General features: G+C 44.2%; 16 non-coding genes and 1 pseudogene across 16 annotated transcripts; 9 read left to right on the forward strand and 8 right to left on the reverse strand.

Annotated features, from left to right (window-relative positions):
- Positions 1-92: 92 nt before the first annotated feature.
- Positions 93-256, reverse strand: LOC135008980 (U1 spliceosomal RNA). Its single transcript, XR_010208579.1, has one exon. It is a non-coding gene; the product is annotated as a U1 spliceosomal RNA (small nuclear RNA).
- A 674-nt stretch (positions 257-930) lies between these two features.
- On the reverse strand, positions 931-1,093 carry LOC135008738 (U1 spliceosomal RNA). Its single transcript, XR_010208387.1, has one exon. It is a non-coding gene; the product is annotated as a U1 spliceosomal RNA (small nuclear RNA).
- Positions 1,094-1,245: 152 nt separating this feature from the next.
- On the reverse strand, positions 1,246-1,409 carry LOC135008585 (U1 spliceosomal RNA). Its single transcript, XR_010208239.1, has one exon. It is a non-coding gene; the product is annotated as a U1 spliceosomal RNA (small nuclear RNA).
- A 3,761-nt stretch (positions 1,410-5,170) lies between these two features.
- LOC135008604 (U1 spliceosomal RNA) lies at positions 5,171-5,334 on the forward strand. The gene has a single exon (XR_010208258.1). It is a non-coding gene; the product is annotated as a U1 spliceosomal RNA (small nuclear RNA).
- Positions 5,335-5,486: 152 nt separating this feature from the next.
- Positions 5,487-5,649, forward strand: LOC135008787 (U1 spliceosomal RNA). The gene has a single exon (XR_010208434.1). It is a non-coding gene; the product is annotated as a U1 spliceosomal RNA (small nuclear RNA).
- Positions 5,650-6,320: 671 nt separating this feature from the next.
- LOC135008617 (U1 spliceosomal RNA) lies at positions 6,321-6,484 on the forward strand. Its single transcript, XR_010208270.1, has one exon. It is a non-coding gene; the product is annotated as a U1 spliceosomal RNA (small nuclear RNA).
- A 152-nt stretch (positions 6,485-6,636) lies between these two features.
- Positions 6,637-6,800, forward strand: LOC135008797 (U1 spliceosomal RNA). Its single transcript, XR_010208443.1, has one exon. It is a non-coding gene; the product is annotated as a U1 spliceosomal RNA (small nuclear RNA).
- Positions 6,801-7,464: 664 nt separating this feature from the next.
- On the forward strand, positions 7,465-7,628 carry LOC135008754 (U1 spliceosomal RNA). The gene has a single exon (XR_010208401.1). It is a non-coding gene; the product is annotated as a U1 spliceosomal RNA (small nuclear RNA).
- A 151-nt stretch (positions 7,629-7,779) lies between these two features.
- Positions 7,780-7,943, forward strand: LOC135008876 (U1 spliceosomal RNA). The gene has a single exon (XR_010208489.1). It is a non-coding gene; the product is annotated as a U1 spliceosomal RNA (small nuclear RNA).
- Positions 7,944-12,920: 4,977 nt separating this feature from the next.
- Positions 12,921-13,036, reverse strand: LOC135008955 (U5 spliceosomal RNA). Its single transcript, XR_010208555.1, has one exon. It is a non-coding gene; the product is annotated as a U5 spliceosomal RNA (small nuclear RNA).
- A 275-nt stretch (positions 13,037-13,311) lies between these two features.
- On the reverse strand, positions 13,312-13,427 carry LOC135008935 (U5 spliceosomal RNA). Its single transcript, XR_010208536.1, has one exon. It is a non-coding gene; the product is annotated as a U5 spliceosomal RNA (small nuclear RNA).
- A 274-nt stretch (positions 13,428-13,701) lies between these two features.
- On the reverse strand, positions 13,702-13,817 carry LOC135008918 (U5 spliceosomal RNA). The gene has a single exon (XR_010208520.1). It is a non-coding gene; the product is annotated as a U5 spliceosomal RNA (small nuclear RNA).
- A 286-nt stretch (positions 13,818-14,103) lies between these two features.
- On the reverse strand, positions 14,104-14,219 carry LOC135008922 (U5 spliceosomal RNA). The gene has a single exon (XR_010208523.1). It is a non-coding gene; the product is annotated as a U5 spliceosomal RNA (small nuclear RNA).
- A 270-nt stretch (positions 14,220-14,489) lies between these two features.
- LOC135008910 (U5 spliceosomal RNA) lies at positions 14,490-14,605 on the reverse strand. The gene has a single exon (XR_010208512.1). It is a non-coding gene; the product is annotated as a U5 spliceosomal RNA (small nuclear RNA).
- A 144-nt stretch (positions 14,606-14,749) lies between these two features.
- LOC135008813 (U1 spliceosomal RNA) lies at positions 14,750-14,891 on the forward strand (annotated as a pseudogene).
- Positions 14,892-15,583: 692 nt separating this feature from the next.
- LOC135008607 (U1 spliceosomal RNA) lies at positions 15,584-15,747 on the forward strand. Its single transcript, XR_010208261.1, has one exon. It is a non-coding gene; the product is annotated as a U1 spliceosomal RNA (small nuclear RNA).
- A 152-nt stretch (positions 15,748-15,899) lies between these two features.
- On the forward strand, positions 15,900-16,062 carry LOC135008847 (U1 spliceosomal RNA). The gene has a single exon (XR_010208472.1). It is a non-coding gene; the product is annotated as a U1 spliceosomal RNA (small nuclear RNA).
- Positions 16,063-27,846: the final 11,784 nt, after the last annotated feature.

A 27,846-nucleotide genomic window follows, 5' to 3' on the forward strand; every position in this document is an offset into this window, starting at 1 on the left:
TCCAACTAAGGCAGCAGAAGGGAACTCTCGAAAGAAGAACAAGGCTAGAGGAAAATCTGAGACAAAGAAATCTGACTTTTACCAGAGCTGACCAGAGGAAAGCACAAACACAGTCCCCCACTACCACAAATAATGCAGCTGAGTTTCCCACATTTGGGGAAATCACAGGGGTCAGCATACCCAAAATGCAATGAATGAACCTCACCCTGGGAGAAAAATCTTCATGACCATGGTATCTCCTATGCAAAATAAGTATGATTTGGAATAGGGCTGGGGAGGGCCGCTGCTCATGCACATCTCTGTCAAGTAAAGGAGATTTAACTGAGGCAGCACAAGGGAACTCTCATCTGGGGACAACAACTGCAGGGAGAACACATATTTTCAGATGAACATGGGAGGGCAGAAGGCTGCCTAATACTGAAGCACCCCCAAACAACAAACCAAATGCAACAACTAGTGCAAGCATTCCTGGGGGAAGTTCTGCAGAAGACGGATTTGCATACGGTGATGTCATCCAAGCAGTGGGTCAAAGTTGGCTTCAACCCTCATCTGCATATGAAAAGAGAAAAGGGGCGTGCAGGGCATGGCGGCCTTTTGCGGTGCTTGGATGACCCCTAGTTCGCATTAAACACCTCCACCCTCCTTTGGTGTGGGGCTCATGTTGGCCATGCCCCATCCCCTGAAGCATTCAAGCTGATTTCTTGCAGCAGCTGGGCACTGTAACAGCTCCAGAGCTGCTCTGTAAGGCAAGTAAAAGGGTGTGGGCCCTGCAGCACTACCTGTAGTTTGCATTGTGCATTGGAAGGCACAAAGTAAGCAGACGGGAGGAGAAGTCAGGATAGTGCACAAGGGTATAGAAGGGAGCGGCTGAAGAAAAGAGAAGTGGAAACAGACAGCAAACTAGGCTGGAGAGAGACCTGAGACAAAGAGATCTGAATTATACGAGAGCCGACCAAGGGAAACACAAATTATGCAGTCAAGTTTCCCACATTTGGGGAAATCGCAGGGGCAGCACACCCAGAGTGCAATGGGTGAGCCTTGCCCTGGGAGAAGCACCTTCATGATCATAGTATCTCACCTGGCAGGTAAGTAGGAGTTGGGCTAGAGCTGGGGAGGGTCGCTGTTCGGGCACCCCCCTGTCAAGTGAAAGAGATCCAACTGAGGCAGCACAAGGGAACTCTCGAAAGAAGAACAAGGCTAGAGGAAGATCTGAGACAAAGAAATCTGACTTTTTCCAGAGCTGGCCAGAGGAAAGCACAAACACAGTCCCCCACTACCACAAATAATGCAGTCGAGTTTCCCACATTTGGGGAAATCACAGGGGTCAGCATACCCAGAATGCAATGAATGAACCTCACCCTGGGAGAACAATCTTCATGACCATGGTATCGCCTATGCAAAATAAGTATGATTTGGGATAGGGCTGGGGAGGGCCGCTTCTCAGGCACATCTCTGTCAAGTAAAGGAGATTCAACTGAGGCAGCACAAGGGAACTCTCATCTGGGGACAACAACTGCAGGGAGAACACATATTTTCAGATGAACATGTGAGGGCAGAAGGCTGCCTAATACTGAAGCACCCCCAAACAACAAACCAAATGCAACAACTAGTGCAAGCATTCCTGGGGGAAGGCCTGCAGCAGATGGATTTGCATATGGTGATGTCATCCAAGCAGTGGGTCAAAGTTGGCTTCAACCCTCGTCTGCATATGAAAAGAGAAAAGGGGCGTGCAGGGCATGGCGGCCTTTTGCAGCGCTTGGATGACCCCTAGTTTGCATTACACACCTCCTCCCTCCTTCGGTGTGGGGCTCATGTTGGCTATGCCCCAGCCCCTGAAGCATTCAAGCTGATTTCTTGCAGCAGCTGGGCACTGTAACTGCTCCAGAGCTACTCTGTAAGGCAAGTAAAAGGGTGTGGGCCCTGCAGCACTACCTGTAGTTCGCATTGTGCGAGACCCCTAGTTCGCATTAAACACCCCCACCCTCCTTCGGTGTGGGGCTCATGTTGGCCATGCCCCAGCCCCTGAAGCATTCACGCTGATTTCTTGCAGCAGCTGGGCACTGTAACAGCTCAAGAGCTGCTCTATAAGGCAAGTAAAAGGGTGTGGGCCCTGCAGCACTACCTGTAGTTTGCATTGTGCATTGGAAGGCACAAAGTAAGCAGACGGGAGGAGAAGTCAGGATAGTGCACAAGGGTATAGACGGGAGGGGCTCAAGAAAAAAGAAGTGGAAACAGACAGCAAACTAGGCTTCCAATGCACAATGCAAACTACAGGTAGTGCTGCAGGGCCCACACCCTTTTACTTGCCTTACAGAGCAGCTCTGGAGCTGTTTAATCACTCAATTGGATTTTTCTGCCAGCATAATTTTTCTCTTACGTCCTAGAGGATGCTGGGGACTCCGTAAGGATAGACGGGCTCCGCAGGAGACATGGGCACTTTAAGAAAGACTTTAGATCTGGGTGTGCACTGGCTCCTCCCTCTATGCCCCTCCTCCAGACCTCAGTTTACTACTGTGCCCAGAGGAGACTGGGTGCTTTTCAGGGAGCTCTCCTGAGTTTCCTGACAGAAAGTATATTTGTTAGATTTTTTTATTTTCAGGGAGCCTGCTGGCAGCAGACTCCCTGCATCGAGGGGCGGAGGGGAGAGATGCACACCTACTTCTGTGAGTTGATAGGCTCTGCTTCTTAGGCTACTGTACAGCATTAGCTCCAGAGGGATCGGTACGCAGGTCTCACCCTCGCCGTCCGTCCCAGAGCCGCGCCGCCGTCCCCCTCGCAGAGCCGGAAGATAGAAGCCGGGTGAGTATGAGAAGAAAAGAAGACTTCAGAGGCGGCGGAAGACTTCATGATCTTCACTGAGGTAACGCACAGCAGTAAAGCTGTGCTCCATTGCTCCAATACACCTCACACACGGCAGTCAGTGTAAGGGTGAACGGCGCAGGGGGGACGCCCTGGGCAGCAATATAGACCTCTCTTTGGCAAAATAAATATATATGCAGCTAGGCACTGTATATATATATAAGAGCCCCCGCCATTTTTTTACTATATTTGAGCGGGACAGAAGCCCGTCGCTGAGGGGGTGGGGCTTCTCCCTCAGCACTCACCAGCGCCATTTTCTCCACAGCACCGCTGAGGGGAAGCTCCACGGACTCTCCCCTGCTTATACCACGGTAGAAAGAGGGTCTTAAAGAAGAGGGGGGCACATAATTAGGCGCATATATATATGGAAATACAGCGCTACTGGGTAAACATAAAATTATTGTGTTTTTTTCCTGGGTCATATAGCGCTGGGGTGTGTGCTGGCATACTCTCTCTCTCTGTCTCTCCAAAGGGCCTTGTTGGGGAACTGTCCTCAGATAAGAGGATTCCCTGAGTGTATGGTGTGTCGGTACACGTGTGTCGACATGTCTGAGGTAGAAGGCTCTCCTAGAGAGGAGCAGGAGCAAATTAATGTGGTGTCTCCATCGACAACGCCGACACCTGACTGGATGGATATGTGGAATGTTTTAAGTGCTAATGTAAACTTATTACACAAGAGATTAGACAAAGCTGAAGCTAGGGAACAGTCAGGGAGTCAACCCATGCCTGTCCCTATGTCGCAGGGACCTTCGGGGTCTCAAAAGCGCCCACTATCCCAAATAGTTGACACAGATACCGACACAGATTCTGACTCCAGTGTCGACTACGATGATGCAAAGTTACAGCCAAAATTGGCTAAATGTATTCGATATATGATTATTGCAATAAAAGATGTTTTGCACATCACAGAGTCCCCTGTCCCTGACACGAGGGTACACATGTATAAGGGAAAGAAACCTGAGATAACCTTTCCCCCCTCACATGAGTTGAACGAATTATGTGAAAAAGCTTGGGAATCTCCAGACAAAAAGCTGCAGATTCCCAAAAGGATTCTTATGGCGTATCCTTTCCCGCCAATGGACAGGATACGGTGGGAATCCTCCCCTAGGGTGGATAAAGCATTGACACGCTTATCCAAAAAGGTAGCGCTGCCATCCCAGGATACGGCTACCATCAGGGACCCTGCTGACCGCAAGCAGGAGGTTACCCTAAAGTCCATTTACACACATTCTGGTACCTTACTCAGACCGGCAATTGCGTCGGCCGGGGTTGTAGCGCGGTGGCAGCATGGACAGATACCTTATCAGCAGAGATTGAGACCCTAGATAAGGATGCTATGTTATTGACCATAGGGCATATAAAAGATGCTGTCCTATATATGAGAGATGCTCAAAGTGACATTAGTCTACTGGGTTCTAGAATAAACGCTATGTCGATTTCTGCTAGACGAGTCCTATGGACCCGGCAATGGACAGGTGATGCCGACTCAAAAAGGCATATGGAGGTTTTACCTTACAGGGGTGAGGAATTGTTTGGGAAAGGTCTCTCGGACCTAGTCTCCACAGCTACAGCTGGTAAATCAAATTTTTTGCCTTATATTCCCTCACAGCCTAAGAAAGCACCACATTATCAAATGCAGTCCTTTCGATCACAGAGAAACAAGAAAGTACGAGGTGCGTCCTTTCTTGCCAGAGGTAAGGGCAGAGGGAAGAAGCTGCACAACACAGCTAGTTCCCAGGAACAGAAGTCCTCCCCGGCCTCTACAAAATCCACCGCATGACGCTAGGGCTCCGCTAAAGGAGTCCGCCCAGTTGAGGGCACGTCTTCGAGTTTTCAGCCACATCTGGGTTCATTCGCAGGTGGATCCCTAGGCAATAGAAATTGTTTCTCAGGGTTACAAGCTGAAATTCGAAGAGGTGCCTCCTCGCCGGTTTTTCAAATCGGCCCTACCATCTTCTCCCCAGGAAAGGGAGATAGTATTAAATGCAATTCACAAATTGTATCTTCAACATATGCAGATGAGGGTTCCAGCCAACTTTGGCCCACTGCTTGGATGACATCACCGTATGTAAATCCGTCTTCTGCAGACCTTCTCCCAGGAATGCTTGTACTAGTTGTTGCATTTGGTTTGTTGTTTGGGCGTGCTTCAGTATTAGGCAGCCTTCTGCCCTCCCATGTTCATCTGAAAATATGTGTTCTCCCGGCAGTTGTTGTCCCCAGATGAGAGTTCCCTTGTGCTGCCTCAGTTGAATCTCCTTTACTTGACAGAGATGTGCCTGAGCAGCGGCCCTCCCCAGCCCTATCTCAAATCATACTTATTTTGCATAGGAGATACCATGGTCATAAAGATTGTTCTCCCAGGGTGAGGTTCATTCATTGCATTCTGGGTATGCTGACCCCTGTGATTTCCCCAAATGTGGGAAACTCAACTGCATTATTTGTGGTAGTGGGGCACTGTGTTTGTGTTTTCCTCTTGTCAGCTCTGGTAAAAGTCAGATTTCTTTGTCTCAGATCTTCCTCTAGCCTTGTTCTTCTTTCGAGAGTTCCATTGTGCTGCCTCAGTTTGATCTCCTTCACTTGACAGGGGGGTACCCGAGCAGCGACCCTCCCCAGCTCTAGCCCAACTCCTACATACCTGCCAGGTGAGATACTATGATCATGAAGGTGCTTCTCCCAGGGCAAGGCTCACCCATTGCACTCTGGGTGTGCTGCTCCTGCGATTTCCCCAAATGTGGGAAACTTGACTGCATAATTTGTGTTTCCCCTGGTCGGCTCTCGTATAATTCAGATCTCTTTGTCTCAGGTCTCTCTCCAGCCTAGTTTGCTGTCTGTTTCCACTTCTGTTTTCTTGAGCCGCTCCCTTCTATGCCCTTGCGCACTATCCTGACTTCTCCCGTCTGCTTACTTTGTGCCTTCCAACGCACAATGCGAACTACAGGTAGTGCTGCAGGGCCCACACCCTTTTACTTGCCGTACAGAGCAGCTCTGGAGCTGTTACAGTGCCCAGCTGCTGCAAGAAATCAGCTTGAATGCTTCAGGGGCTGGGGCATAGCCAACATGAGCCCCACACCGAAGGAGGGTGGAGGTATTTAATGCGAACTAGGGGTCATCCAAGCACCGCAAAAGGCCGCCATGCCCTGCATAACCCTTTTCTCTTTTCATATGCAGATGAGGGTTCCAGCCAACTTTGGCCCACTGCTTGGATGACATCACCGTATGCAAATCCGTCTTCTGCAGACCTTCTCCCAGGAATGCTTTTACTAGTTGTTACATTTGGTTTGTTGTTTGGGGGTGCTTCAGTATTAGGCAGCCTTCTGCCCTCCCATGTTCATCTGAAAATATGTGTTCTCCCTGCAGTTGTTGTCCCCAGATGAGAGTTCCCTTGTGCTGCCTCAGTTGAATCTCCTTTACTTGACAGAGATGTGCCTGAGCAGCGGCCCTCCCCAGCCCTATCCCAAATCATACTTATTTTGCATAGGAGTTTCCATGGTCATGAAGATTGTTCTCCCAGGGTGAGGTTCATTCATTGCATTCTGGGTATGCTGACCCCTGTGATTTCCCCAAATGTGGGAAACTCGACTGCATTAATTGTGGTAGTGGGGGACTGTGTTTGTGCTTTCCTCTGGTCAGCTCTGGTAAAAGACAGATTTCTTTGTCTCAGATCTTCCTCTAGCCTTGTTCTTTTTTCGAGAGTTTCCTTGTGCTGCCTCAGTTGGATCTCCTTCACTTGACAGGGGGGTGCCCGAGCAGCGACCCTCCCCATCTCTAGCCCAACTCCTACTTACCTGCCAGGTGAGATACTATGATCATGAAGGTGCTTCTCCCAGGGCAAGGCTCACCCATTGCACTCTGGGTGTGCTGCTCCTACGATTTCCCCAAATGTGGGACACTTGACTGCATAATTTGTGTTTCCTCTAGTCGGCTACTCGTATAATTCAGATCTCTTTGTCTCAGGTCTCTCTCCAGCCTAGTTTGCTGTCTGTTTCCACTTCTCTTTTCTTGAGCCGCTGCCTTCTATGCCCTTGTGCACTCTCCTGACTTCTCCTGTCTGCTTACTTTGTGCCTTCCAACGCACAATGCAAACTACAGGTAGTGCTGCAGGGCCCACACCCTTTTACTTGCCTTTCAGAGCAGCTCTGGAGCTGTTACAGTGCCCAGCTGCTGCAAGAAATCAGCTTGAATGCTTCAGGGGCTGGGGCATAGCCAACATGAGCCCCACACCGACGGAGGGTGGAGGTGTTTAATGCGAACTAAGGGTCATCCAAGCGCCGCAAAAGGCCGCCATGCCCTGCATACCCCTTTTCTCTTTTCATATGCAGATGAGGGTTCCAGCCAACTTTGGCCCACTGCTTGGATGACATCACCGTATGCAAATCCGTCTTCTGCAGACCTTCCCCCAGGAATGCTTGTACTAGTTGTTGCATTTGGTTTGTTGTTTGGGGTGCATTAGGCAGCCTTCTGCTCTCCCATGTTCATCTGAAAATATGTGTTCTCCCTGCAGTTGTTGTCCCCAGATGAGAGTTCCCTTGTGCTGCCTCAGTTGAATCTCCTTTACTTGACAGAGATGTGCCTGAGCAGCGGCCCTCCCCAGCCCTATCCCAAATCATACTTATTTTGCATAGGAGATACCATGGTCATGAAGATTGTTCTCCCAGGGTGAGGTTCATTCATTGCATTCTGGGTATGCTGACCCCTGTGATTTCCCCAAATGTGGGAAACTCGACTGCATTATTTGTGGTAGTGGGGGACTGTGTTTGTGCTTTCCTCTGGTCAGCTCTGGTAAAAGTCAGATTTCTTTGTCTCAGATCTTCCTCTAGCCTTGTTTTTTTTCGAGAGTTTCCTTGTGCTGCCTCAGTTGGATCTCCTTCACTTGACAGGGGGGTATCCGAGCAGCGACCCTCCCCAGCTCAAGCCCAACTCCTACTTACCTGCCAAGTGAGATACTATGATCAGGAAGGTGCTTCTACCAGGGCAAGGCTCACCCATTGCACTCTGGGTGTGCTGCTCCTACGATTTCCCCAAATGTGGGACACTTGACTGCATAATTTGTGTTTCCTCTGGTCGGCTACTCGTATAATTCAGATCTCTTTGTCTCAGGTCTCTCTCCAGCCTAGTTTGCTGTCTGTTTCCACTTCTCTTTTCTTGAGCCCCTGCCTTCTATGCCCTTGTGCACTCTCCTGACTTCTCCTGTCTGCTTACTTTGTGCCTTCCAACGCACAATGCAAACTACAGGTAGTGCTGCAGGGCCAACACCCTTTTACTTGCCTTACAGAGCAGCTCTGGAGCTGTTACAGTGCCCAGCTGCTGCAAGAAATCAGCTTGAATGCTTCAGGGGCTGGGGCATAGCCAACATGAGCAGCAAGATGCAGCACTGGACTATTAGTAATGTACTGTTGTATGCTGAGCACCACAATGCAGCACAAGACAATGAGCAGTGATACTGAGCACTGATGAGGATACTACAGAGAACTGACACTGAGCAGGAGAGACACACTACTAGTATTACTGAGCAGCAATAAGTAACCACTGATACTGGGCACTGATATTGAGATTTCCACTGAGAGAACATAGCCACGTCCTCTCCGCTCTCTCTTCAATGCACGAGTAAAAATGGCGGCAACGCGCAGCTCTTTATATGGAATCCGAATCTCGCGAGAATCCGACAGCGGGATGAAGACATTTTCCCTTGTTCAGGTTTTCCGAGTCAGGCGGGAACAACCGAGCCTGCCTCGGACCAGTGTAAACCACGTGGAGTTCGTCGGGAATTCGGTTCTCGGAGAACCGAACCCGCTCCTCTATATATACTATATTACTATGTTACTGTAGTATACAGAACACCACAATGCAATGAGCAGTGATAGTGAGCACTGATGAGGATACTAGAACTGACACTGAGCAGCAAGATGCAGCACTGGACTATTAGTAATGTACTGTAGTATGCTGAGCACCACAATGCAGCACAAGACAATGAGCAGTGATACTGAGCACTGATGAGGATACTACTGAGAACTGACACTGAGCAGGAGAGACACACTACTAGTATTACTGAGCAGCAATAAGTAACCACTGATACTGAGCACTGATATTGAGATTTCCACTGAGAGAACATAGCCACGTCCTCTCCGCTCTCTCTTCAATGCACGAGTAAAAATGGCAGCAACGCGCAGCTCTTTATATGTTACAGTGCCCAGCTGCTGCAAGAAATCAGCTTGAATGCTTCAGGGGATGGGGCATGGCCAACATGAGCCCCACACCAAAGGAGGGTGGGGGTGTTTAATGCAAACTAGGGGTCATCCAAGCACTGCAAAAGGCCGCCATGCCCTGCATGCCCCTTTTCTCTATGGAATCCGAATCAGCATGAATGCTTCAGGGGATGGGGCATGGCCAACATGAGCCCCACACCAAAGGAGGGTGGGGGTGTTTAATGCGAACTAGGGGTCATCCAAGCACTGCAAAAGGCCGCCATGCCCTGCATGCCCCTTTTCTCTTTTTATATGCAGATGAGGGTTCCAGCCAACTTTGGCCCACTGCTTGGATGACATCACCGTATGCAAATCCTTCTGCTGCAGACCTTCCCCCAGGAATGCTTGTACTAGTTGTTGGATATGGTTTGATATTTGATGGTGCTTCAGTATTAGGCAGCCTTCCGCCCTCCCATGTTCATCTGAAAAGATGTGGTCTCCCTGCAGTTGTTGTCCCCAGACGAGAGTTCCCTTGTGCTTCCTCAGTTGAATCTCCTTAACTTGACGGGGGAGGGGCTGCCCGAGCTGCCACCCTCCCCAGCCCTATCCCAACTCATACTTATTTTACATATTAGATCTCTTGATCATGAAGATTGTTCTCACAGGGTGAGGTTCATCCATTATATTTTAAAATAGGAAGGTACAAATTACATATTTGAATTGCATCTATGTGCTGGATTCAAATGTCCCCCCCCCTTCCTTTCTCAATTGTGCCCGTCAGCAGCTATTCTAAGGTTGCTGCCAATGGGTGTGACACATTCATTTCTTCTGTGGGGTACACTGGACTCCACAAGGATTCACATTGGGGTGTAGAGTAGGATCTTGATCTGAGGCACCAACCGGCTCAAAGCTTTTGACTGTTCCCAAGAAGCTCAGTGCATTCTCCTCTATAACCCCGCTTCCATGAACAGGGAGCTCAGTTTGTAGTTGGTGCCTTCAGTAGCAGGCCAATTAACAGGGGCCTGCCTCAGGCAGCCTATTCTTAGCTATTAATTTTGACAAGAAAAGAAGAACTTGTTTTATGAGAATCTACAAGGGCTGCAGCAGGCTAGGTCTAATAGACATCTTTACTGCAGCTTCATCACTCCCAGCGGCGCTGTATACTCCCGTGCCCTGGTTGCTGGGTCACTGCAGCGGAGGCTCCGGTTTCATCCTAAGGTCAGTCACACACACACCACCCTTCCGGATCACGAGGCCGCTGATGAAGGGGAGCGAGGCCGTAGGGGGTGGGCCGTGTGCGCACTGCGGTGGACACTGATTACTGGGCAGCCGCTCCACTAGCCACCAGGTACAGTTAAGGAGCACAGGTCTGGGGGTTTTTCTCCTATATTAACCCAATTTTGTACTGCCCGCAGCGCATTGTGATAGGTAATAGGGCCTGATTCAGGTTGGATTGCAATCACAATAAGCGATCCAACTGCAAAAATTGCTAAGAGCATACGCATGTGCCTGCATTTTCTGCGGCACCCCGCAGAGAATGTGATCGCCTCTGCCTGTCAATCGGGGCGGGGAAGGGGGGGAGAGGTGGGTCAGCAACACTCCATTTCCAAGTCAGGGATGGAGCGGTGCGGGGGCAAGGCTTCAAAATGGGGTCTGCAACGGAGGAGACACAGGGGGCGTGGTCACAGCGGCTGTATGACATCACATTCAGCCGCTGTGATCACAAAAATGGTGGCGGCTTCCTGCGCGCACATACAGTCTGCACCAGCAGGAGCCTACACCATTTTTTATGATCACGCTGAACTGCAGTGCGACTGCAATTACAGCATGGTCAAGAAGGGAGGCGTCATGCTGGGTGGCCATGCCCTGTCACTATGCAGGAGCCAGCACCGCTCACACACTAGTCCCCGGGTGCAGCCCCCAACCCCCGGGACACCCGGAGCAACAAAATGTAGATTCAGGCCACCAGGCCACGCCCCTACCTATGAAACCATGCCTCCTTTTTACCATTGCGCTGCTTATCTGCGCGCACTGCATTACAATCTCCCTCGCCACCTCTCTGGGTGTCACCAGTGATAGTGACACCTCTGCCATGCTTGTAGCAGCTGGTCCTAAGATCTACGCCTCACACCCTGAGTGTTTGCCCTTGTGACTTGTTGATCATCATAGCGAAGCAGATGCTTACAGAAAACTGCAGGGGCTTAGATTGAAAATAAAAAAAATTGATGGGTATAAGGTAGAGAGGAGCGGGTTCGGTTCTCCGAGAACCGAATTCCCCACGAACTCCACGTGGTTTACACTGGTCCGAGGCAGGCTCAGTTGTTCCCGCCTGACTCGGAAAACCTGAACAAGGGAAAATGTCATCATCCCGCTGTCGGATTCTTGCGAGATTCGGATTCCATAGAGAAAAGGGGCATGCAGGGCATGGCGGCCTTTTGCAGTGCTTGGATGACCCCTTGTTCGCATTAAACACCCCCACCCTCCTTTGGTGTGGGGCTCATGTTGGCCATGCCCCATCCCCTGAAGCATTCAAGCTGATTTCTTGCAGCAGCTGGGCACTGTAACAGCTCCAGAGCTGCTCTGTAAGGCAAGTAAAAGGGTGTGGGCCCTGCAGCACCACCTGTAGTTCGCATTGTGCGTTGGAAGGCACAAAGTAAGCAGACGGGAGGAGAAGTCAGGATAGTACACAAGGGCATCCTTTTCTCTTAGTCCGTAGAGGATGCTGGGGTCACATTAAGAACCATGGGGTATAGACGGGATCCGCAAGAGACATGGGCACTTTAAGACTTTCAAAGGGTGTGAACTGGCTCCTCCCTCTATGCCCCTCCTCCAGACTCCAGTTATAGGAACTGTGCCCAGGGAGACGGACATTTCGAGGAAAGGATTTATAGTTAAACTAAGGTGAGCATCTTACCAGCTCACACCTTAAGCATGCCGCAGAACGTGGCATTCAACAGAACACAAGCCAACGGCATGAACAATTGCAGCAAAAAGCTGACCAGAACCGTAACACAACATGTGTATAACCACAAGTAATAACTGCAGACACAGTATGGACTGGGACGGGTGCCCAGCATCCTCTACGTACTAAGAGAAAAGGATTTACCGGTAGGTATTAAAATCCTATTTTCTCATACGACCTAGAGGATGCTGGGGTCACATTAAGAACCATGGGGTTATACCAAAGCTCTTGAACGGGTGGGAGAGTGCGTACGACTCTGCAGCACCGAATGACCCAACTTGAGGTTATCATCAGCCAAGGTATCAAACTTGTAAAACTTAGCAAAAGTGTTTACTAAATAGCTGCTCGGCAAAGTTGCAATGCCGAGACTCCCCGACCAGCTGCCCAGGATGAACCCACCTTTCTAGTAGAATGGGTCTTCACCTAATTCAGTAACGGCAATCCTGCCGTGGAATGAGCATGCTGAATCTTACCACAGATCCAGCGCATAATGGTCTGCATGGAAGCAGGACACCCAATCATGTTGGGAGCATACAGGACAAACAGAGCCTCTGTTTTCCTAATCTGAACCGTTCTGGTGACATAAATTTTCAAAGTTCTGACCACAGCCAGAGACTTTGACTCAACGAAGGTGTCAGTGGCCAAAGGCACCATGTGGAAAGATGAACCACCTTCGGCAGAAATTGTTGACGTGTCCTCAATTCTGCTCTATCTTCATGAAAGATCAAATAAAGGCTCTTGTGATACTGCATGGTTTGTACTGTTTTCCATGTGCTCCCAGATCTTTCAAGCAAGTAGCATGGTCAAGAAAGTTCTGTTTGAAAAGAAACAAACATTTACTGTCATTGTTATGCAAATAAACTTACATTAAAGCTAACAAGAAAGCACACTCGTTCTGTCTTTAAACTGATAAAAGAAACCCCAATAATATGGGGCATGCAAAAATTGAGATAAAACTCAGTTTTGCTCCTCTCCACGGAAATCTTTAATAAAAGGCGAAATATTTGTTAGTTCTGAAGAGAAACCAGAGCATGACCAAGATTCCACCTGTCGCCTGAGTGCCATGCCAGCAGTTCTCATTCAGCTCAAAGTGAGCACCCAATTTGAATGAAAGAAAGCAGATTTCTCACCAGGCTTCCCCTTGCTATAAACATGGTTTGTACTCTTTTCCATGTGCTCCCAGATCTTTCAAACAATTAGTGTGGTCAAGAAAGTTCTGTTTGAAAAGAAACAAACATTTACTGTAATTTCTATGCAAATGAGCTTACATTAAAGCACACTCGTTCTATCTTTAAACCAATAAAATAAAACCCCAATAAGATGGGGCATGCAAAAATTGAGATAAAACTCAGTTTTGCTCCTCTCCACGGAAATCTTTAGTAAAAGGCGAAAGATTTGTTCGTTCTGAAGAGAAACCACAGCATGACCAAGATTCTACCTGTCGCCTGAGTGCCATGCCAGCAGTCCTCATTCAGCTCAAAGTGAGCACCCAATTTGAAAGAAAGAAAGCAGATTTCTCACCAGGCTTCCCCTTGCTATAAACATGGTTTGTACTCTTTTCCATGTGCTCCCAGATCTTTCAAGCAATTAGTATAGTCAAGAAAGTTCTGTTTGAAAAGAAACAAACATTTACTGTCATTTCTACGCAAATGAGCTTACATTAAAGCACACTCGTTCTATCTTTAAACTGATAAAAGAAACCCCAATAAGACGGGGCATGCAAAAATTGAGATAAAACTCAGTTTTGCTCCTCTCCACGGAAATCTTTAGTAAAAGGCGAAAGATTTGTTCGTTCTGAAGAGAAACCAGAGCATGACCAAGATTCCACCTGTCGCCTGAGTGCCATGCCAGCAGTCCTCATTCAGCTCAAAGTGAGCACCCAATTTGAAAGAAAGAAAGCAGATTTCTCACCAGGCTTCCCCTTGCTATAAGCATGGTTTGTACTCTTTTCCATGTGCTCCCAGATCTTTCAAGCAATTAGTATGGTCAAGAAAGTTCTGCTTGAAAAGAAACAGACATTTATTGTCATTGTTATGCAAATATACTTACATTAAAGCTAACAAGAAAGCACACTCGTTCTGTCTTTAATCCGATAAAAGAAACCCCAATAATATGGGACATGCAAAAATTGAGATAAAACTCAGTTTTGCTCCTCTCCACGGAAATCTTTAGTAAAAGGCGAAAGATTTGTTCGTTCTGAAGAGAAACCAGAGCATGACCAAGATTCCACCTGTCGCCTGAGTGCCGTGCCAGCAGTCCTCATTCAGATCAAAGTGAGCGCCCAATTTGAAAGAAAGCAGATTTCTCACCTGTCTTCTCCTTGCTATAAGCATGGTTTGTACTGTATTCCATGTGCTCCCAGATCTTTCAAGCAAGTAGCATGGTCAAGAAAGTTCTGTTTGAAAAGAAACAAACATTTACTGTCATTTCTATGCAAATGAGCTTACATTAAAGCACACTCATTCTATCTTTAAACCGATAAAAGAAACCCCAAAAAGATGGGGCATGCAAAAATTGAGATAAAACTCGGTTTTGCTCCTCTCCACGGAAATCTTTAGTAAAAGGCGAAAGATTTGTTCGTTCTGAAGAGAAACCAGAGCATGACCAAGATTTTTATCTGAAAATATGTGTTCTCCCTGCAGTTGTTGTCCCCAGATGAGAGTTCCCTTGTGCTGCCTCAGTTGAATCTCCTTTACTTGACAGGGGGATGCTCGAGCAGCGACCCTCCCCAGCTCTAGCCCAACTCCTACTTACCTGCCAGGTGAGATACTATGATCATGAAGGTGCTTCTCCCAGGGCAAGGCTCACCCATTGCACTCTGGGTGTGCTGCTTCTGCGATTTCCCCAAATGTGGGAAACTTGACTGCATAATTTGTGTTTCCCCTGGTCGGCTCTCGTATAATTGAGCTCTCGTTGTCTCAGGTCTCTCTCCAGCCTAGTTTGCTGTCTGTTTCTACTTCTCTTTTCTTGAGCCGCTCCCTTCTATGCCCTTGCGCACTATCCTGACTTCTCCCGTCTGCTTACTTTGTGCCTTCCAACGCACAATGCAAACTACAGGTAGTGCTGCAGGACCCACACCCTTTTACTTGCCTTACAGAGCGTCTCTGGAGCAGTTACAGTGCCCAGCTGCTGCAAGAAATCAGCTTGAATGCTTCAGGGGCTGGGGAATAGCCAACATGAGCCCCACACCGAAGGAGGGTGGAGGTGTGTAATGCGAACTAGGGGTCATCCAAGCGCCGCAAAAGGCCGCCATGCCCTGCACGCCCCTTGTCTCTTTTCATATGCAGACGAGGGTTGAAGCCAACTTTGACCCACTGTTTGGATGACATCACCATATGCAAATCCATCTGCTGCAGGCCTTCCCCCAGGAATGCTTGCACTAGTTGTTGCATTTGGTTTGTTGTTTGGGGGTGCTTCAGTATTAGGCAGCCTTCTGCCCTCCCATGTTCATCTGAAAATATATGTTCTCCCTGCAGTTGTTGTCCCCAGATGAGAGTTCCCTTGTGCTGCCTCAGTTGAATCTCCTTTACTTGACAGAGATGTGCCTGAGCAGCGGCCCTCCCCAGCCCTATCCCAAATCATACTTATTTTGCATAGGCGATACCATGGTCATGAAGATTGTTCTCCCAGGGTGAGGTTCATTCATTGCATTCTGGGTATGCTGACCCCTGTGATTTCCCCAAATGTGGGAAACTCGACTGCATTATTTGTGGTAGTGGGGGACTGTGTTTGTGCCTTCCTCTGGTCAGCTCTGGTAAAAATCAGATTTCTTTATCTCAGATCTTCCTCTAGCCTTGTTCTTCTTTCGAGAGTTCCCTTGTGCTGCCTCAGTTGGATCTCTTTCACTTGACAGGGGGGTGCCCGAGCAGCGACCCTCCCCAGCTCTAGCCCAACTCCTACTTACCTGCCAGGTGAGATACTATGATCATGAAGGTGCTTCTCCCAGGGCAAGGCTCACCCATTGCACTCTGGTTGTGCTGCCCCTGTGATTTCCCCAAATGTGGGAAACTTGACTGCATAATTTGTGTTTCCCTTGGTCGGCTCTCGTATAATTCAGATCTCTTTGTCTCAGGTCTATCTCCAGCCTAGTTTGCTGTCTGTTTCCACTTCTCTTTTCTTGAGCCGCTCCCTTCTATGCCCTTGCGCACTATCCTGACTTCTCCCGTCTGCTTACTTCGTGCCTTCCAACGCACAATGCAAACTACAGGTAGTGCTGCAGGGCCCACACCCTTTTACTTGCCTTACAGAGCAGCTCTGGAGCAGTTACAGTGCCCAGCTGCTGCAAGAAATCAGCTTGAATGCTTCAGGGGCTGGGGCTGGGACTAGTGTCTTTCGTTTGGGAGAAAAATGCAAAAGTACAATGCAGCTTTTCCTTGCCGATATCTCTCTTTTGCAAAGAGATAGGCATTGGAAAATGCAGGGCTATAACGTGTAGATGAAGCACTAACAGGAGGCTTTAAAATTTTCATTCTAGTGTCTTTCGTTTGGGAGAAAAATGCAAAGGTACAATACAGCATTTCCTTGCCGATATCTCTCTTTTGCAAAGAGATAGGCATTGGAAAATTCAGGGCTATAACGTGTAGATGAAGCACTAACAGGAGGCTTTAAAATTTTCATTCTAGTGTCTTTCGTTTGGGAGAAAAATGCAAAGGTACAATACAGCTTTTCCTTGCCGATATCTCTCTTTTGCAAAGAGCTAGGCATTGGAAAATTCAGGGCTATACCGCGTACATGAAGCACTAACAGGAGGCTTTTAAATTTTCATTCTAGTGTCTTTCGTTTGGGAGAAAAATGCAAAGGTACAATACAGCTTTTCCTTGCCAATATCTCTCTTTTGCAAAGAGCTAGGCATTGGAAAATTCAGGGCTATAACGTGTAGATGAAGCACTAACAGGAGGCTTTAAAATTTTCATTCTAGTGTCTTTCGTTTGGGAGAAAAATGCAAAAGTACAATGCAGCTTTTCCTTGCCGATATCTCTCTTTTGCAAAGAGATAGGCATTGGAAAATTCAGGGCTATAACGTGTAGATGAAGCACTAATAGGAGGCTTTAAAATTTTCATTCTAGTGTCTTTCGTTTGGGAGAAAAAAGCAAAGGTACAATACAGCTTTTCCTTGCCGATATCTCTCTTTTGCAAAGAGATAGGCATTGGAAAATTCAGGGCTATAACGTGTAGATGAAGCACTAACAGGAGGCTTTAAAATTTTCATTCTAGTGTCTTTCGTTTGGGAGAAAAATGCAAAGGTACAATACAGCTTTTCCTTGCCGATATCTCTCTTTTGCAAAGAGCTAGGCATTGGAAAATTCAGGGCTATAACGTGTAGATGAAGCACTAACAGTAGGCTTTAAAATTTTCATTCTAGTGTCTTTCGTTTGGGAGAAAAATGCAAAGGTACAATACAGCTTTTCCTTGCCGATATCTCTCTTTTGCAAAGAAATAGGCATTGGAAAATTCAGGGCTATAACGTGTAGATGAAGCACTAACAGGAGGCTTTAAAATTTTCATTCTAGTGTCCTTCGTTTGGGAGAAAAATGCAAAGGTACAATACAGCTTTTCCTTGCCGATATCTCTCTTTTGCAAAGAGATAGGCATTGGAAAATTCAGGGCTATATCGTGTAGATGAAGCACTAACAGGAGGCTTTAAAATTTTCATTCTAGTGTCTTTCGTTTGGGAGAAAAATGCAAAGGTACAATACAGCTTTTCCTTGCCAATATCTCTCTTTTGCAAAGAGCTAGGCATTGGAAAATTCAGGGCTATAACGTGTAGATGAAGCACTAACAGGAGGCTTTAAAATTTTCATTCTAGTGTCTTTCGTTTGGGAGAAAAATGCAAAAGTACAATGCAGCTTTTCCTTGCCGATATCTCTCTTTTGCAAAGAGATAGGCATTGGAAAATGCAGGGCTATAACGTGTAGATGAAGCACTAACAGGAGGCTTTAAAATTTTCATTCTAGTGTCTTTCGTTTGGGAGAAAAATGCAAAGGTACAATACAGCATTTCCTTGCCGATATCTCTCTTTTGCAAAGAGATAGGCATTGGAAAATTCAGGGCTATAACGTGTAGATGAAGCACTAACAGGAGGCTTTAAAATTTTCATTCTAGTGTACTTCGTTTGGGAGAAAAATGCAAAGGTACAATACAGCTTTTCCTTGCCGATATCTCTCTTTTGCAAAGAGATAGGCATTGGAAAATTCAGGGCTATAACGTGTAGATGAAGCACTAACAGGAGGCTTTAAAATTTTCATTCTAGTGTCTTTCGTTTGGGAGAAAAATGCAAAGGTACAATACAGCTTTTCCTTGTCGATATCTCTCTTTTGCAAAGAGCTAGGCATTGGAAAATTCAGGGCTATAACGTGTAGATGAAGCACTAACAGTAGGATTTAAAATTTTCATTCTAGTGTCTTTCGTTTGGGAGAAAAATGCAAAGGTACAATACAGCTTTTCCTTGCCGATATCTCTCTTTTGCAAAGAGATAGGCATTGGAAAATTCAGGGCTATAACGTGTAGATGAAGCACTAACAGGAGGCTTTAAAATTTTCATTCTAGTGTCTTTCGTTTGGGAGAAAAATGCAAAGGTACAATACAGTTTTTCCTTGCCGATATCTCTCTTTTGCAAAGAGATAGGCATTGGAAAATTCAGGGCTATAACGTGTAGATGAAGCACTAATAGGAGGCTTTAACATTTTCATTCTAGTGTCCTTCGTTTGGGAGAAAAATGCAAAGGTACAATACAGCTTTTCCTTGCCGATATCTCTCTTTTGCAAAGAGATAGGCATTGGAAAATTCAGGGCTATAACGTGTAGATGAAGCACTAACAGGAGGCTTTAAAATTTTCATTCTAGTGTCTTTCGTTTGGGAGAAAAATGCAAAGGTACAATACAGCTTTTCCTTGCCGATATCTCTCTTTTGCAAAGAGCTAGGCATTGGAAAATTCAGGGCTATAACGTGTAGATGAAGCACTAACAGTAGGCTTTAACATTTTCATTCTAGTGTCTTTCGTTTGGGAGAAAAATGCAAAGGCACAATACAGCTTTTCCTTGCCGATATCTCTCTTTTGCAAAGAGATAGGCATTGGAAAATTCAGGGCTATAACGTGTAGATGAAGCACTAACAGGAGGCTTTAAAATTTTCATTCTAGTGTCTTTCGTTTGGGAGAAAAATGCAAAAGTACAATGCAGCTTTTCCTTGCCGATATCTCTCTTTTGCAAAGAGATAGGCATTGGAAAATGCAGGGCTATAACGTGTAGATGAAGCACTAACAGGAGGCTTTAAAATTATCATTCTAGTGTCTTTCGTTTGGGAGAAAAATGCAAAAGTACAATACACTTTTCCTTGCCGATATCTCTCTTTTGCAAAGAGATAGGCATTGGAAAATTCAGGGCTATAACGTGTAGATGAATCACTAATAGGAGGCTTTAACATTTTCATTCTAGTATCCTTCGTTTGGGAGAAAAATGCAAAGGTACAATACATCTTTTCCTTGCCGATATCTCTCTTTTGAAAAGAGATAGGCATTGGAAAATTCAGGGCTATAACGTGTAGATGAAGCACTAACAGGAGGCTTTAAAATTTTCATTCTAGTGTCTTTCGTTTGGGAGAAAAATGCAAAGGTACAATACAGCTTTTCCTTGCCGATATCTCTCTTTTGCAAAGAGCTAGGCATTGGAAAATTCAGGGCTATAACGTGTAGATGAAGCACTAACAGTAGGCTTTAAAATTTTCATTCTAGTGTCTTTCGTTTGGGAGAAAAATGCAAAGGTACAATACAGCTTTTCCTTGCCGATATCTCTCTTTTGCAAAGAGCTAGGCATTGGAAAATTCAGGGCTATAACGTGCAGATGAAGCACTAACAGTAGGATTTAAAATTTTCATTCTAGTATCTTTCGTTTGGGAGAAAAATGCAAAGGTACAATACAGCTTTTCCTTGCCGATATCTCTCTTTTGCAAAGAGATAGGCATTGGAAAATTCAGGGCTATAACGTGTAGATGAAGCACTAACAGGAGGCTTTAAAATTTTCATTTTAGTGTCTTTCGTTTGGGAGAAAAATGCAAAGGTACAATACAGTTTTTCCTTGCCGATATCTCTCTTTTGCAAAGAGATAGGCATTGGAAAATTCAGGGCTATAACGTGTAGATGAAGCACTAATAGGAGGCTTTAAAATTTTCATTCTAGTGTCCTTCGTTTGGGAGAAAAATGCAAAAGTACAATACAGCTTTTCCTTGCTGATATCTCTCTTTTGCAAAGAGATAGGCATTGGAAAATTAAGGGCTATAACGTGTAGATGAAGCACTAACAGGAGGCTTTAAAATTTTCATTCTAGTGTCTTTCGTTTGGGAGAAAAATGCAAAGGTACAATACAGCTTTTCCTTGCCGATATCTCTCTTTTGCAAAGAGCTAGGCATTGGAAAATTCAGGGCTATAACGTGTAGATGAAGCACTAACAGTAGGCTTTAACATTTTCATTCTAGTGTCTTTCGTTTGGGAGAAAAATGCAAAGGTACAATACAGCATTTCCTTGCCGATATCTCTCTTTTGCAAAGAGCTAGGCATTGGAAAATTCAGGGCTATAACGTGTAGATGAAGCACTAACAGTAGGCTTTAAAATTTTCATTCTAGTGTCTTTCGTTTGGGAGAAAAATGCAAAGGTACAATACAGCTTTTCCTTGCCGATATCTCTCTTTTGCAAAGAGATAGGCATTGGAAAATTCAGGGCTATAACGTGTAGATGAAGCACTAACAGGAGGCTTTAAATTTTTCATTCTAGTGTCCTTCGTTTGGGAGAAAAATGCAAAGGTACAATACAGCTTTTCCTTGCCGATATCTCTCTTTTGCAAAGAGATAGGCATTGGAAAATTCAGGGCTATAACGTATAGATGAAGCACTAACAGGAGGCTTTAAAATTTTCATTCTAGTGTCTTTCGTTTGGGAGAAAAATGCAAAAGTACAATGCAGCTTTTCCTTGCCGATATCTCTCTTTTGCAAAGAGATAGGCATTGGAAAATGCAGGGCTATAACGTGTAGATGAAGCACTAACAGGAGGCTTTAAAATTTTCATTCTAGTGTCTTTCGTTTGGGAGAAAAATGCAAAGGTACAATACAGCTTTTCCTTGCCGATATCTCTCTTTTGCAAAGAGATAGGCATTGGAAAATTCAGGGCTATAACGTGTAGATGAAGCACTAACAGGAGGCTTTAACATTTTCATTCTAGTGTACTTCGTTTGGGAGAAAAATGCAAAGGTACAATACAGCTTTTCCTTGCCGATATCTCTCTTTTGCAAAGAGATAGGCATTGGAAAATTCAGGGCTATAACGTGTAGATGAAGCACTAATAGGAGGTTTTAAAATTTTCATTCTAGTGTCCTTCGTTTGGGAGAAAAATGCAAAGGTACAATACAGCTTTTCCTTGCCGATATCTCTCTTTTGCAAAGAGATAGGCATTGGAAAATTCAGGGCTATAACGTGTAGATGAAGCACTAACAGGCGGCTTTAAAATTTTCATTCTAGTGTCTTTCGTTTGGGAGAAAAATGCAAAGGTACAATACAGCTTTTCCTTGCCGATATCTCTCTTTTGCAAAGAGCTAGGCATTGGAAAATTCAGGGCTATAACGTGTAGATGAAGCACTAACAGGAGGCTTTAAAATTTTCATTCTAGTGTCTTTCGTTTGGGAGAAAAATGCAAAGGTACAATACAGCTTTTCCTTGCCGATATCTCTCTTTTGCAAAGAGATAGGCATTGGAAAATTCAGGGCTATAACGTGTATATGAAGCACTAACAGGAGGCTTTAAAATTTTCATTCTAGTGTCTTTCGTTTGGGAGAAAAATGCAAAGGTACAATACAGCTTTTCCTTGCCGATATCTCTCTTTTGCAAAGAGATAGGCATTGGACAATTCAGGGCTATAACGTGTAGATGAAGCACTAACAGTAGACTTTAAAATTTTCATTCTAGTGTCTTTCGTTTGGGAGAAAAATGCAAAGGTACAATACAGCTTTTCCTTGCCAATATCTCTCTTTTGCAAAGAGCTAGGCATTGGAAAATTCAGGGCTATAACGTGTAGATGAAGCACTAACAGGAGGCTTTAAAATTTTCATTCTAGTGTCTTTCGTTCGGGAGAAAAATGCAAAGGTACAATACAGTTTTTCCTTGCCGATATCTCTCTTTTGCAAAGAGATAGGCATTGGAAAATTCAGGGCTATAACGTGTAGATGAAGCACTAACAGGAGGCTTTAAAATTTTCATTCTAGTGTCCTTCGTTTGGGAGAAAAATGCAAAGGTACAATACAGCTTTTCCTTGCCAATATCTCTCTTTTGCAAAGAGCTAGGCATTGGAAAATTCAGGGCTATAACGTGTAGATGAAGCACTAAAAGGAGGCTTTAAAATTTTCATTCTAGTGTCTTTCGTTTGGGAGAAAAATGTAAAAGTACAATGCAGCTTTTCCTTGCCGATATCTCTCTTTTGCAAAGAGATAGGCATTGGAAAATTCAGGGCTATAACGTGTAGATGAAGCACTAACAGGAGGCTTTAAAATTTTCATTCTAGTGTCTTTCGTTTGGGAGAAAAATGTAAAAGTACAATGCAGCTTTTCCTTGCCGATATCTCTCTTTTGCAAAGAGATAGGCATTGGAAAATTCAGGGCTATAACGTGTATATGAAGCACTAACAGGAGGCTTTAAAATTTTCATTCTAGTGTCTTTCGTTTGGGAGAAAAATGCAAAGGTACAATACAGCTTTTCCTTGCCGATATCTCTCTTTTGCTAAGAGATAGGCATTGGAAAATTCAGGGCTATAACGTGTAGATGAAGCACTAATAGGAGGCTTTAAAATTTTCATTCTAGTGTCCTTCGTTTGGGAGAAAAATGCAAAGGTACAATACAGCTTTTCCTTGCCGATATCTCTCTTTTGCAAAGAGATAGGCATTGGAAAATTCAGGGCTATAACGTGTAGATGAAGCACTAATAGGAGGCTTTAAAATTTTCATTCTAGTGTCCTTCGTTTGGGAGAAAAATGCAAAGGTACAATACAGCTTTTCCTTGCCGATATCTCTCTTTTGCAAAGAGATAGGCATTGGAAAATTCAGGGCTATAACGTGTAGATGAAGCACTAACAGGAGGCTTTAAAATTTTCATTCTAGTGTCTTTCGTTTGGGAGAAAAATGCAAAGGTACAATACAGCTTTTCCTTGCCGATATCTCTCTTTTGCAAAGAGCTAGGCATTGGAAAATTCAGGGCTATAACGTGTAGATGAAGCACTAACAGTAGACTTTAAAATTTTCATTCTAGTGTCTTTCGTTTGGGAGAAAAATGCAAAGGTACAATACAGCTTTTCCTTGCCAATATCTCTCTTTTGCAAAGAGCTAGGCATTGGAAAATTCAGGGCTATAACGTGTAGATGAAGCACTAACAGGAGGCTTTAAAATTTTCATTCTAGTGTCTTTCGTTTGGGAGAAAAATGCAAAGGTACAATACAGTTTTTCCTTGCCGATATCTCTCTTTTGCAAAGAGATAGGCATTGGAAAATTCAGGGCTATAACGTGTAGATGAAGCACTAACAGGAGGCTTTAAAATTTTCATTCTAGTGTCTTTCGTTTGGGAGAAAAATGCAAAGGTACAATACAGCTTTTCCTTGCCGATATCTCTCTTTTGCAAAGAGATAGGTATTTGAAAATTCAGGGCTATAACGTGTAGATGAAGCACTAACAGGAGGCTTTAAAATTTTCATTCTAGTGTCCTTCGTTTGGGAGAAAAATGCAAAGGTACAATACAGCTTTTCCTTGCCGATATCTCTCTTTTGCAAAGAGATAGGCATTGGAAAATTCAGGGCTATAACGTGTAGATGAAGCACTAATAGGAGGCTTTAAAATTTTCATTCTAGTGTCCTTCGTTTGGGAGAAACATGCAAAGGTACAATACAGCTTTTCCTTGCCGATATCTCTCTTTTGCAAAGAGATAGGCATTGGAAAATTCAGGGCTATAACGTGTAGATGAAGCACTAACAGGAGGCTTTAAAATTTTCATTCTAGTGTCTTTCGTTTGGGAGAAAAATGCAAAGGTACAATACAGCTTTTCCTTGCCGATATCTCTCTTTTGCAAAGAGCTAGGCATTGGAAAATTCAGGGCTATAACGTGTAGATGAAGCACTAATAGGAGGCTTTAAAATTTTCATTCTAGTGTCTTTCGTTTGGGAGAAAAATGCAAAAGTACAATGCTGCTTTTCCTTGCCGATATCTCTCTTTTGCAAAGAGATAGGCATTGGAAAATTCAGGGCTATAACGTGTAGATGAAGCACTAACAGGAGGCTTTAAAATTTTCATTCTAGTGTCCTTCGTTTGGGAGAAAAATGCAAAGGTACATTACAGCTTTTCCTTGCCAATATCTCTCTTTTGCAAAGAGCTAGGCATTGGAAAATTCAGGGCTATAACGTGTAGATGAAGCACTAACAGGAGGCTTTAAAATTTTCATTCTAGTGTCCTTCGTTTGGGAGAAAAATGCAAAGGTACAATACAGCTTTTCCTTGCCGATATCTCTCTTTTGCAAAGAGATAGGCATTGGAAAATTCAGGGCTATAACGTGTAGATGAAGCACTAACAGGAGGCTTTAAAATTTTCATTCTAGTGTCTTTCGTTTGGGAGAAAAATGCAAAGGTACAATACAGCTTTTCTTTGCCGATATCTCTCTTTTGCAAAGAGCTAGGCATTGGAAAATTCAGGGCTATAACGTGTAGATGAAGCACTAACAGTAGACTTTAAAATTTTCATTCTAGTGTCTTTCGTTTGGGAGAAAAATGCAAAGGTACAATACAGCTTTTCCTTGCCAATATCTCTCTTTTGCAAAGAGCTAGGCATTGGAAAATTCAGGGCTATAACGTGTAGATGAAGCACTAACAGGAGGCTTTAAAATTTTCATTCTAGTGTCTTTCGTTTGGGAGAAAAATGCAAAGGTACAATACAGTTTTTCCTTGCCGATATCTCTCTTTTGCAAAGAGATAGGCATTGGAAAATTCAGGGCTATAACGTGTAGATGAAGCACTAACAGGAGGCTTTAAAATTTTCATTCTAGTGTCTTTCGTTTGGGAGAAAAATGCAAAGGTACAATACAGCTTTTCCTTGCCGATATCTCTCTTTTGCAAAGAGATAGGCATTTGAAAATTCAGGGCTATAACGTGTAGATGAAGCACTAACAGGAGGCTTTAAAATTTTCATTCTAGTGTCCTTCGTTTGGGAGAAAAATGCAAAGGTTCAATACAGCTTTTCCTTGCCGATATCTCTCTTTTGCAAAGAGATAGGCATTGGAAAATTCAGGGCTATAACGTGTAGATGAAGCACTAATAGGAGGCTTTAAAATTTTCATTCTAGTGTCCTTCGTTTGGGAGAAACATGCAAAGGTACAATACAGCTTTTACTTGCCGATATCTCTCTTTTGCAAAGAGATAGGCATTGGAAAATTCAGGGCTATAACGTGTAGATGAAGCACTAACAGGAGGCTTTAAAATTTTCATTCTAGTGTCTTTCGTTTGGGAGAAAAATGCAAAGGTACAATACAGCTTTTCCTTGCCGATATCTCTCTTTTGCAAAGAGCTAGGCATTGGAAAATTCAGGGCTATAACGTGTAGATGAAGCACTAACAGTAGGCTTTAAAATTTTCATTCTAGTGTCTTTCGTTTGGGAGAAAAATGCAAAAGTACAATGCAGCTTTTCCTTGCCGATATCTCTCTTTTGCAAAGAGATAGGCATTGGAAAATTCAGGGCTATAACGTGTAGATGAAGCACTAATAGGAGGCTTTAAAATTTTCATTCTAGTGTCTTTCGTTTGGGAGAAAAAAGCAAAGGTACAATACAGCTTTTCCTTGCCGATATCTCTCTTTTGCAAAGAGATAGGCATTGGAAAATTCAGGGCTATAACGTGTAGATGAAGCACTAACAGGAGGCTTTAAAATTTTCATTCTAGTGTCTTTCGTTTGGGAGAAAAATGCAAAGGTACAATACAGCTTTTCCTTGCCGATATCTCTCTTTTGCAAAGAGCTAGGCATTGGAAAATTCAGGGCTATAACGTGTAGATGAAGCACTAACAGTAGGCTTTAAAATTTTCATTCTAGTGTCTTTCGTTTGGGAGAAAAATGCAAAGGTACAATACAGCTTTTCCTTGCCGATATCTCTCTTTTGCAAAGAAATAGGCATTGGAAAATTCAGGGCTATAACGTGTAGATGAAGCACTAACAGGAGGCTTTAAAATTTTCATTCTAGTGTCCTTCGTTTGGGAGAAAAATGCAAAGGTACAATACAGCTTTTCCTTGCCGATATCTCTCTTTTGCAAAGAGATAGGCATTGGAAAATTCAGGGCTATATCGTGTAGATGAAGCACTAACAGGAGGCTTTAAAATTTTCATTCTAGTGTCTTTCGTTTGGGAGAAAAATGCAAAGGTACAATACAGCTTTTCCTTGCCAATATCTCTCTTTTGCAAAGAGCTAGGCATTGGAAAATTCAGGGCTATAACGTGTAGATGAAGCACTAACAGGAGGCTTTAAAATTTTCATTCTAGTGTCTTTCGTTTGGGAGAAAAATGCAAAAGTACAATGCAGCTTTTCCTTGCCGATATCTCTCTTTTGCAAAGAGATAGGCATTGGAAAATGCAGGGCTATAACGTGTAGATGAAGCACTAACAGGAGGCTTTAAAATTTTCATTCTAGTGTCTTTCGTTTGGGAGAAAAATGCAAAGGTACAATACAGCATTTCCTTGCCGATATCTCTCTTTTGCAAAGAGATAGGCATTGGAAAATTCAGGGCTATAACGTGTAGATGAAGCACTAACAGGAGGCTTTAAAATTTTCATTCTAGTGTACTTCGTTTGGGAGAAAAATGCAAAGGTACAATACAGCTTTTCCTTGCCGATATCTCTCTTTTGCAAAGAGATAGGCATTGGAAAATTCAGGGCTATAACGTGTAGATGAAGCACTAACAGGAGGCTTTAAAATTTTCATTCTAGTGTCTTTCGTTTGGGAGAAAAATGCAAAGGTACAATACAGCTTTTCCTTGTCGATATCTCTCTTTTGCAAAGAGCTAGGCATTGGAAAATTCAGGGCTATAACGTGTAGATGAAGCACTAACAGTAGGATTTAAAATTTTCATTCTAGTGTCTTTCGTTTGGGAGAAAAATGCAAAGGTACAATACAGCTTTTCCTTGCCGATATCTCTCTTTTGCAAAGAGATAGGCATTGGAAAATTCAGGGCTATAACGTGTAGATGAAGCACTAACAGGAGGCTTTAAAATTTTCATTCTAGTGTCTTTCGTTTGGGAGAAAAATGCAAAGGTACAATACAGTTTTTCCTTGCCGATATCTCTCTTTTGCAAAGAGATAGGCATTGGAAAATTCAGGGCTATAACGTGTAGATGAAGCACTAATAGGAGGCTTTAACATTTTCATTCTAGTGTCCTTCGTTTGGGAGAAAAATGCAAAGGTACAATACAGCTTTTCCTTGCCGATATCTCTCTTTTGCAAAGAGATAGGCATTGGAAAATTCAGGGCTATAACGTGTAGATGAAGCACTAACAGGAGGCTTTAAAATTTTCATTCTAGTGTCTTTCGTTTGGGAGAAAAATGCAAAGGTACAATACAGCTTTTCCTTGCCGATATCTCTCTTTTGCAAAGAGCTAGGCATTGGAAAATTCAGGGCTATAACGTGTAGATGAAGCACTAACAGTAGGCTTTAACATTTTCATTCTAGTGTCTTTCGTTTGGGAGAAAAATGCAAAGGCACAATACAGCTTTTCCTTGCCGATATCTCTCTTTTGCAAAGAGATAGGCATTGGAAAATTCAGGGCTATAACGTGTAGATGAAGCACTAAC

Source organism: Pseudophryne corroboree, unplaced genomic scaffold (assembly GCF_028390025.1).
Source record: "Pseudophryne corroboree isolate aPseCor3 unplaced genomic scaffold, aPseCor3.hap2 scaffold_223, whole genome shotgun sequence".
Taxonomy (NCBI): domain Eukaryota; kingdom Metazoa; phylum Chordata; class Amphibia; order Anura; family Myobatrachidae; genus Pseudophryne; species Pseudophryne corroboree.